The sequence below is a fragment of the Lolium rigidum genome, chromosome 6, assembly GCF_022539505.1.
Source record: "Lolium rigidum isolate FL_2022 chromosome 6, APGP_CSIRO_Lrig_0.1, whole genome shotgun sequence".
In the NCBI taxonomy this organism is placed as follows: Eukaryota; Viridiplantae; Streptophyta; class Magnoliopsida; order Poales; family Poaceae; genus Lolium; species Lolium rigidum.
In genome coordinates, this window is record NC_061513.1 from 185,648,525 (window position 1) to 185,658,109 (window position 9,585).

A 9,585-nucleotide genomic window follows, 5' to 3' on the forward strand; every position below is an offset into this window, starting at 1 on the left:
GATTGTTGGTTATGGACCATTCATGCTGCCAACTGTACGTCTATACTAATGGTCCCGTCAGTACTGGTGGCAACATACTTTGCTCTACTTCTTTTATCTTTTGGGTGCATGTTGGTTCAGCTTCTATCTGGAATATTGTTGTGCGGCCCACGAAGGTGCGCGCGGCGCTGGTAGCACCTCGAGATTCACCTTGATCTTGCGTCATTATCCTCATCGGGAGCAGCGCCGCCTCCGCTTCGCGCAGTCATCCTTCAAGCCCCTCCCTTTCACCCTTTCCCTCAAGGCCGCCAAGGTCGTCCTCGACCAGCACAAGCCAGGTAAGGGAACTCGTAGCCTCATGCAACAGGAACAATCAGTATGAGTATGTTTTCAGATACCTCTTTCTAGCTGTCAGTGCATAGCTTTGTATGACATGGTAGTGTGGATTGAAATATTGTGTACTCTTCATGATATTTTCCCAGGTAATTGTGCTTCTCTCCATCATCCTCTGGCGCGATAATGGCAAGACCATCATGCAGCAGGAACAATCAGTATGAGTATGTTTTCAGATACCTCTTTCTAGCTGTCAGTGCATAGCTTTGTATGACATGGTAGTGTGGATTGAAATATTGTTTACTTGTCATGATATTTTTTCAGGTAATTGTGCTCCATGTTGGTTAATTTCTGAACCAAGTATTCAGATTTGAGAAGCCCAACAGAAAGAGTTCAGTAATATCTTACTTATGAATGGTAAAATTTGTATTTCCTTGTCTCGTAATACATGTTTCGGCGCTTGCTTTGATGTTGATATAGCTGCAGAATTACAAAGAGTACCATCTACTTCGCAGGCTACTTAAGTCATATTCATGTGGCAAATTGATGTTGGCATGGTTATATTTTGGATTTCGTTGTATGTTCCTATTTCTACTAGCCATCTTGTTTAAAGCTTCTTTGTTAGCAGCCCTTTGTGTTGCCATCTTTGTATATTCAGATTTTGTTTTATCTTTTCCTACAAGGTGTTGATGAAAATTCCAATCAGGTTATAGCGGAAGATTAATCCATGTAATATTTATATCTCTGAAATTTATATGCATATAAACATGACTTGCTTGTACAAGATATTACCTCACTCACATGTGTGTGACTTGAATGTGTAGTATATTTTCTATCTCGCATGTGGCACTAGCATGTGCAAGCTATCATTGATAAAATTGCGTGAGAAAATTAGTTTTTTGCTAGAAGAGTTGGCTAGACTTTTATATGCCATATTATTTAACACATGATTTCATTTCATCACATTATTAACCGCGAAGAATTTCCTTCCAGCTGGTCACTCATTAATTGCGAAAACTTTCATGTCGTCTAAAAGTCATGCTTCACAGGTTTATGGCTTGATGGATTCAAAAATTGAGCTCAGTTCTAACTATGAAAGAGTTATGAGATCTCCAAGAAGTGATGGATGGCAAAGAATTGTTCGTTTGCACCTATATTTATCAGATATTGTTAGAAGATGAAGCTAGATATTACTAGACTTCTATTTTGGGATTCTAGATCTGTCCCAGATGACAATCGTTTAATCTACTTGTGCACAGTTTGTGGTTCATCATACCATGGTAAGGTCCTTATTTTTTGGTTCAATCAAATTTTTTGGTGACAGGAATCATGATCTGTTGCATGTTAGTCCATTAACATGTGCTGCAGCCTGGAGGGCCCCTGTATTCTGTTAGCTAAATATTACGGTGCTTATAAAATAAAGAAAGTAATATGTAAATATCATAGGGAAACCTGAAATTTCTCCCAGAGATAATATCCAACTGTTTTTGTTATTTTCCGCTCGATAGTCAGTTTGTACTATGGATTGATCTGTATGGAAGGCTTGATCGCTAGCATCGCTGCTGCTCCTCCTCTTTGCCCTCTTTGGCATTGAGTAGGAGGAGCACGTGCTGCGTCCAAACCTCATCAGAGGGGATGACGCCTTGGCTTTCGGCATAGAGATAACGAATATAATGTGTTTGCTCACTATAAGTCTACTAAACTTGAGAGTCTTTGGTTCAGTTTAGCCTTCGATGGATGGAGCTTTGCTGATGGCGTTGTTGGATACATGAATGAAGGTAAACAAAAGTAGACCACAAACCTGTCCTAATTATTTCGCTTTGAAGTAGTGCAAAGAAATCATAAAAGAGACAATTATGCTTTCCATTAGTTAACTTCATCTTAACATTTATACGGCAACAAAAGAACCGCTAGGTGATTAGCTTCAGTTTTTGCTAGAATGATTATCACAATCTTGGAGTGCCATTTCCCGTAAAAGGGACATGTGTAGATTCTATCTTGCAATCTAGGAGCGGTACATTTTTATCATGTTTATGTCATCCTAGACAATGTTTAACTGATGGAATTTCTCAATGTTTTTCGTTTAGTACTATCTGAAGATTGGAACATGCAAGTTTGGGGCTACATGTAAATTCCATCATCCCAGCGAAAAGGCTGGAATCCAGGGAATGGCGCAGCTAAACACGTTGGGATACTCACTTTGACCGGTTAGTAATTTACTGTTAGCAGAGTAATATCTATTTATTTTTCTATTTGTTGTATTGACTGAAATGTATTACTGCTGTACCATGAAAGGGAGTGTGCATACTACTAAAACCGTGAAATGTATTCTTTTAGATATTGTTTTCCATCTTACACTAGCACAGATTTCCTATTGTGTGCTAATATAATTTAGTTAGTTTTCTGATTGTTTACTAGAATAGCCACTCCTGCATTTTTGTGACTAATTACAGTAGTTTCTTTGGATCGTCTTCTTGGCTGCAGACTGTGTGTTGAGCTCGTCCAGACGGCATCCTCCTGCAGCAAATCCTGGTTTTTTGATGAATCTGTTGTTTCTTAGATCATGGTTATGGGGTTGATGCTTTCCAGCATTGCCAGTTCAGCTATACCAGCTACTTTTGGAGGGTTGTTCAGGGAATATTAGTAACAGTATGACCTAATGCAGTAAAGCTATGTTCCAAAAAATAATCTGACAAGCGAAATACGTATTCAAACCAATGGAAGGTCACTCCATGCTCAAGTTTGCATAATAGTGTGTCTTCTAAAGAACAGGTCTAGAGTTAGAATTCCATTCTGCACCTACGAATCAACTCATATTTAAAATTTAGTTTAAATTATTGTATGAACTATGCTATTTGAATAGCAAGTAAATCTATCGAGCCAACTGTGATTTGCCTTTTCTTTTACCTACAACACTAAATTGCCCCTCTTCTTCCTCGGCAAAATATATGCCGGTTCTGTAGCAATGGTCGCGAGAAGGGCCATGCACTCCATCATGAGCACTGACAGTGCCCTTGGCGACGAAACAACGTGATCTGCTTCATCAACCAACAACCAGGTGCCCCCCTGACTCTAATAATTCAGATTATTTATCCCCATGGCCTATGCTTGCCTAAAATATGTAATTAAAATTGCAGCCCCATGATGTCAGTTTCGTGTGCAAAACATGAGTTGAATAGTTGCTATTATTCTATCTACACATTTTAATAGTCCTTTGCCTATGTGCCAAATATTTGGTCCATTGGGGGCTAATACAGATTTGAGTGCACACTATGTGAAAGGAAAAATAGTGAACAAAAATCAAATCTACCTATTACCTAATATAATGGATATCTACCTGTCGACTTATATGTCATGTAGTTTTGATCTAACAAAATATAAATAGGCTGGCTATATAACAACATAGTAGCATGCTCACATTCATTCAAATTGCACATAACAAGTACTACGCTATATTAATATCGACAATTCAGGTTGGAAAACTGGAGCTAAGTACATTAGATCTTGTGTGTGTGGCAAGGCACGTGGCCTGCTTTATATTGAAATCAAACTTTGGTGTTTAATACTATGCCACCGTGACAGCAGTTGTATAACTATATAAGAGATATGGTTTCGGGATTGGACAAATGAAGGCCGAGCTACATGTAGGCCTTTATGTGGACGAGCGTGCAACAAGCCATAGTTCCTATCTTTTTGCTCTTTACAATTTAGGGTTGCCTGTTGTGGAGGAATCTGAAGGTGTAGACCACATAGATACAAAGCCTAAGAGACTTTCTTTTTCTTTAATATACTGGTCAGGTAGCATCTTGTGTGACATGTGACATGACCGGAATTATATCTATACCTTACAGGGGGCAAGGTTACAATGACAGTGCTTCAGTGAATCTATTAGCAAATCAGAATCTTGAGGACATTAGTGGAGCAAACACGAGAAATCTTGATGTCCTTCTCTTTCACAGCCTAATGTCATGATGAGATAGAAAATAATGGGTGATCCTTAGGGTGTTCAATATAATCTGCCATTAGTCTCAAGCCATACATATTTGAATCCTGGACAACCAACTGCAATGGAGGCCATGCAAGGAAGTAAACCATGCACACACACTCTTTCACAACCTGCCAAGCTTGTCTGGTACGTACGCCCCACCTCCTATCTCAATAGTTTTGTGCTCCAAACGAGGATTGAGCGCCTCACCCAACCACTCTTCTTCTCCTACTTTTTTCATCTCTCGGGTGATCACTTCTAAGGTAATTTATTTTGACACTTAATTTAGGCAACTACATCAAGAGTAGAGACAATAGTTGATAGATTTATTCACCTACCAAGAGTTTTACTCGTGAACTCACTCGCTGATCCATTTTTCACTAGCCTCGCTATTAAATCCAGTGTCACATTTGAACTATTGAATATCTTTGAGTACATTTATCTTTAGCGGTTCCTTAAAAAATTAAATACAACTGCTTCGTTGTTTGACAGCTTTGACCAATTGACATGCTCTATTCCTCTATATGTACATAAAATGTTGGTCCCTTACTCCTGATTCCTTTTTTTAATGTAGATAACGAACACTATGTTCTAAATAGTGCAGAGCCATGTGTCTCAAATCTGAAACACGGTGGAAGATTTAGGAGGAGGCTTGTAGTCTCTAAAAACATACTCTGATGCATATCTGTAATCGAAGAAGCCAATAACATGTGGTCATCTGAAGTTTACTGAAAATGAAGGTTTGCTACTACTTTCTTTACTTGCTCAAGCTTGCTTGCTCGATTACTCCATATTCTCTTTCCTTTTGTACTCCTCATGTGCATATGCAAAAGGTTGGACGCACGATATATGTGTTATTTGGTAAGTATATTCTGTTAATTTTTTATAGATGGAAGTCCTAGGGATTCTTACTTAGTATATTCACTTCCAAATAAAAAGATGCATAGTGAATACCCTGTTCATTGGATGTTGTTTCATAATAAGTTTTTTAACAGAGATAACTTGGCTATTCGGCAAACTGTTAATGATAACACATGTATGTTATATTTCGAGTTTGAAAGTGTGAATCATCTATTTTTTGAATGTGATATTGCTAAGACTCTTTGGTTAATTTTTCCTGACACCTTAGAGTTTGACCTGAGAAATTATCCAACATATTCTATTTTCTCTAAATGGGGACAAAATTCTATTTTCTCTAAATGGGGACAAACATAAATGTATTATTTGCTAGAAGAATTAGTGCTCTACAGATAAATCTCTTGCTGACTTATATTATGTAGTAAATGTTATAATTTGATATGTCTGGGTAGTTGCCTTTTATAAAGATTGGTTCCTCCTTTGAAGATTTCACTTGCAAAGGAGGTATGGGCCAGGTAAAATCCCAAAATGTATATATTGGCTTATAAAGTAGTGGCTTTGTATTGAAGAACCACTTACCAGTTTGTAGATGGATTAAAGAGATGGCTAGCTATTCATGTGTTGAATATATCCCTCTCCTTTTATAGAAAAACACAGAGACAATTGTAACATTGTAGACAAGCATTTGGATGCTTGGAGCTTGATACGAGGTATCAACTAAACAAAATAGCTTTGGTTCTTCTTTCAGCTATGCTTACTTATAGACTACTTTTCATTGCATCACTTCATTTACCAGGTTACGCCCAAGAATTAAAAAAAAAACTGGTCCTGAAACCATGGTTTACAAAGCGATGCCTTGGCCCCTTAAGGAGGGAGGGTGCTTTGGCGCCTTAAGGACGCCTAGGCGGGCGCTTTGGACACCTAGGTGCCTAAAGCGGCCCTTTTTGCAAAGCGGAGGGGGGGGGGGCTTGACGAGCGAGGCTTTTAAAACCATGGCTGAAACTATATGTACTCTTTGTTGTAGGCAATCCGGACAAGGTTGGGACCGGGTCACAAAGTGTATTTGTTGTTTGATTTTTCGATTTAGAAATTCAGTGTCCAAGTTTGCAATTTTAGTGACAATGATGCAATAAATATGTTTTATTTATGGTTGCCTTAAATGAGCTATTTGTATAGTACACCATCTTATCTTGATTTATTTACTCAGTTACACATCATGATTTCATAGTTGTCGTAACCTTTAACTTTTGCTAGATTCAGGCTTTGTCACACATCATTACTGTTGTTTCTAGCTGATTTCATACCTGCCTAATTATGCATACGATTTTCCAGGAAGATGTTATCTTGCTTATCTCATGGCCAGATTAGGTGTATTGCATACATCAGCTATGTTTAAGTTATTCTTAATGCTACAGGCTAATCATCCATTTCAATAAAGGGAGCGATTGTACCCACCTGAGCTACACTGTCGAGGGATCAGTTATGGACCCTTGCTCAGGTAAACCCTTAAGAGCGCATTACTTCCTAGATTAACTTGTTCTTACCCTATTATATGAACACTCACTTGCCTAGCCAACATTTCTCACATGTACTAATGATGTTGTCTTAGATGTAAAAACTTTATTTATTGCAACTAACTAATTTTCACTGTGCACTAATGAATATACCTCCATTTACTATATCTATGTTTTCCATTCCTAAAGATGTGGAGTTAGTAAATAGTTTGACTTCACATGAGCTTGTCTTATAAGGTTAAGCCCATGTTAAAACTCAATCGTCTACTCAGTAACATATTTTGGTGTAGTTGCATGTCTTTGTTGGTTATAGTAGAAAACCAATCGTAGGTTCATCACATTTTGTTTTCTGGTCAAATTGTGCTACTAGAATTATGGTTACTACTCAAGATCTGTTTATAGATCATTTAAACTCCATTCTCTATCTACTGCTTGGACTTATGTTACTTACATATTGCGGCAATTACACCAGTACACGACTTTTTTGCTTTTCTCTACAATTTACAGTACAAACCTTTGAACAGAAACATGGTTAGGGTTGTTTTGAATATTTACACACATACTTCCACCTGTAGGAAACTCAGAGGATAATCAAGATCCCTTTTTGAATATTACTCAATCTTATACTAGAAGAACTTGGCGTTTCAAAGGATGAATTCCATCTTGAGCTATGCGAATATATCTAAATTTGTGTGACTGTTCTGTTTAACACCTCTGCGCTACCAGCGGAGTGATCTTCTCTGTACCTTTGGTGTTTGTAATAAAGTCAAAAGAACTATGAAACATCGGGGATTCTTCATGTGTAAAAGCTGTCAAATATATTGACCTGGCGAAAATACAATCATCATAAGCTTTGTATGGGCTTTGTCAATAAGCATTTGCTACTCCGTTTGTGATTCGGTTTGATTTATCAAAACTATTATCATTTCCGTGCCTGATTTTTATCATCGATATATAAAATGTAAATTGGAACGAATTTCACGGGACCGTGCGCCAAGGCGCACATCTAAATCTAGTAAATCCTAATATCGAGCCCAAACCAATCTTTCACCACGCGAAAAAATCAGTGGGTCGCATCTCCCATCGGCACCAAATTGAGTCTAGCCATGTTCGTTAAGGGCTTCTCCAACGGCCCGATAAAAACGGACATGGGGAGACCGTTTCGGGCCACACGATCAAAATATGCACCTGCACCCAGGCCCAGTGGTGCATAGTGACCGAGCTATCCATCGAGGTGCAAACGCGGCCCAAATATGTGTCGCGTTTGCGTCTGCTTGGTCGCACCGCGTTACCGGTGCTCTGAGCCCGCATGCCAATGGCGCAGCCGCCGCTTACATTCCCACAAGAAGCTACTCATTGTCCCAAAAAAATCGAATTTGGGCGACTCCAACACCCCAACATGCGATGGGCGTGCTCCTCGCCGTAGCCGCCATGAAATCCGAGCAAACCACCACAGCCACCATGAGATGCCGTTGGAGACCGCATCTCCCGCGGGCTCAAAGCGTGCCGCCACCAGCGGCCACGAAACAAAGTCCAAGGCGCTAAAGAAGGCGCTAAAGAAGGAGGAGAAAGGCATAGAGGCCGTGAAACGACGGGGCAGGCGTAGAAATCTGAAGGAGAAGAAAGACGTGGCGGAAGTCACACAGCAGGTGAGAGTGGCCACCCAATTGCCTGGGAAATGCAGGCGAAATCCAACACCCAGGTTGGCCTTCCTCCCAGCATCGCGGAGGCCATGCTCTACGTCAAGCAAGAGAGGATCATCGGCATCGCTCCCCCGGGCTCGTCCAGACGAGAAGGGACGAGAAGATACGCCTGGAAAAAGGAGGCCTCTACTACCATCTACCTCAACCTCACCAAAGAGGCAAATGAGGTCTAAAGGATGGACGTCGAGGCCAAAAGGGCAGACGTGGAGGCCAAAAAGATGGACAATGATGACCCACAAGTATAGGGGATCGCAACAGTCTTCGCGGGAAGTAAAATCCAATTTATTGATTCGACACAAGGGGAGACAAAGAATACTTGAAAGCCTTAACAGCGGGGTTGTCAATTCAGCCGCACTGAAACAGACTTGCTCGCAAGAGTTTATCGATAGTAACAGTTTTATAGCAGTAGCAGAGTAGTGAAATAACAAGCAGCAGAGTAACAAAGACAGCAGTAGTGATTATAGTAAACAGCGAGGATTAAAATACCGTAGGCACAGGGATGGATGAACGGGCGTTGCATGGATGAGAGAAACTCATGTAACAATCAAGCGTGGCATTTGCGAGATAATAATAAAACGGTATCCAAGTACTAATCAATCAATAGGCATGTGTTTCATATTTAGTCGTACGTGCTCGCAATGAGAAACTTGCACAATATCTTTTGTCCTACCAGCCGGTGGCAGCCGGGCCTCTAGGGAATCTACTGAAAATTAAGGCACTCCTTTTAATAGAGCACCGGAGCAAAGCATTAACACTCCGTGAACACATGTGATCCTCATATCACCGCCTTCCCCTCCGGTTGTCCCAATTTCTGTCACTTTGGGGCCTCGGGTTCCGGACAACAATACGTGTATACAACTTGCAGTGTAAGATCATAAAGCAATGAATATCATCATGAATTGATAACATGTTCAGATCTGAGATCATGGCACTCGGGCCCTAGTGACAAGCATTAAGCATAACAAGTTGCAACAATATCATAAAAGTACCAATTACGGACACTAGGCACTATGCCCTAACAATCTTATGCTATTACATGACCAATCTCATCCAATCCCTACCATCGCCTTCAGCCTACAGCGGGGGAATTACTCACACATGGATGGGGGAAACATGGCTGGTCGATGGAGAGGCGTCGGTGGTGATGATGGCGATGATCTCCTCCAATTCCCCGTCCCGGCGGAGTGCCAGAACGGAGTTTCTGGTCCCGAGA

The 9,585-nt window shown here is 40.3% G+C and overlaps 2 long non-coding RNA genes across 2 annotated transcripts; both read left to right on the plus strand.

Annotated features, from left to right (window-relative positions):
• The first annotated feature begins 474 nt into the window (after nucleotides 1-474).
• On the plus strand, nucleotides 475-1,416 carry LOC124667056. Its single transcript, XR_006991139.1, has 3 exons — nucleotides 475-536; nucleotides 637-729; nucleotides 1,306-1,416. It is a non-coding gene; the product is annotated as an uncharacterized LOC124667056 (long non-coding RNA).
• Nucleotides 1,417-1,973: 557 nt separating this feature from the next.
• On the plus strand, nucleotides 1,974-3,203 carry LOC124667057. The gene is made up of 3 exons (XR_006991140.1): nucleotides 1,974-2,090; nucleotides 2,400-2,519; nucleotides 2,797-3,203. It is a non-coding gene; the product is annotated as an uncharacterized LOC124667057 (long non-coding RNA).
• The last annotated feature ends 6,382 nt before the right edge of the window (nucleotides 3,204-9,585 follow it).